Here is a 1,407-nt window from a genome sequence, read left to right on the forward strand (position 1 = left end):
CCCTGAATTTGGACTTTTAGCCTACTTTGACTGTGAGGAAATAAACTTCTCTTCGTTAAAACCATCCACTTGTGGTATTTCTGTTATGGCAGCACTAGATGACTAAGACAGGCACCAAGGCCTGGAGACAGTAAGTTTCTTGTCTAGCTGGTAAGTGGTGAAGCAGAGAGACTGAGTCCTTTCTTCTCTGATTTGGTAGACTTACAGGCCAAGTGGCTCTTAAGTGCAGAGTATTGTAGGGAAACTACCTCCAGGTTCCTGACTGAAGGGCTATTTGGTTTGTTTACTTCTTAGGGGAAGGTCTGGCAGGGACTACAAACTCAACATGAAGAGTAGTTATTTCCAGCTGTTGGGGGAATGGTCTGCCTCTGCGCCACCCATCCAGGCTGCCTAAGTAGCCTTCGGCCCACAGCGTTCTCTGATAAGGATGCTGGGAATGGGGTTACCTTCTCTCTTCCAGTTCCTTCTCCTTATCAGAGAAGCCTTCTCCCTGTTCTGGGCACACAGTAACTTTCTCTGTCTCTTGCACATTGCAGGCACCATACAGCACCTGGCCAACTCCACTTCTATATCTGTTCCTGGTGGTGGTAGGGGTGGTGGTGGTGGATGGGATCTCTCATGCTACGGCACAAGATGAGGAACATGCCAGATTATAAGAACCAACCCGAAGGGGTGGACTAAAGGGGAAACAGGCTTTGCAAGGCCCAACATGAGCACCCTCACGCTTTCCACTTGTTCACTACACATTGGTTGCTGTCATTCTTATGTAAGCCCCTGGCTTGTAGCCGCTATTGTCCGCTACCCCTATAAAACCTCTGGCCTCCCACTGTGGGGTGTGGAGATCTGCTTTAGTCCTGCAGCTGCCCAGGACTGCCTCATATGCAAGTCTACCTAATAAACTCCTTCGCCACCACATTGGAGTTGCCCACCTCTTTTCTTTGGTCTCTTGGCACCCTCCATTTTTGGAGGCAAGTTTCAGGTTACTGGTCCATGCCTGGACACCAGCCAATATCAGTTGGGCCACGTTAATGTAGTCTGGTGGCATCTCCTGGGTCCATAAAAAACCAGTTGCTGTCTAGTTGACTGTGACTCATGGGAACCCCATGTGTGTCAGAGTAGAACTGTGGGTTTCCATAGGGATTCCAATGGCTGATTTTTCAGAAGTAGATAGCTAGGCCTCTTTTGAGGTGCCTCTGAGTGGACTTGAACCTCCAACTTTTCGGTTAGCAACGAAGCGTGTTAGCCGTTTGCATCACCCAGGAACTCCCCTGGGACCATAGGAAGCTAAGAATCTATTTCTTGGTGGTGGGCTCTTAGAACATCCACCTGGAGTCCTAACATTTAGTGACTTCACTTGGGGTGGCAGCTCACTGTTCTATCCATCCTGAGAAATAATAAGCTTAGTTC

This window comes from Trichechus manatus, unplaced genomic scaffold (genome assembly GCF_000243295.1).
Source record: "Trichechus manatus latirostris isolate Lorelei unplaced genomic scaffold, TriManLat1.0 scaffold00186, whole genome shotgun sequence".
Lineage (NCBI taxonomy): Eukaryota > Metazoa > Chordata > Mammalia > Sirenia > Trichechidae > Trichechus > Trichechus manatus.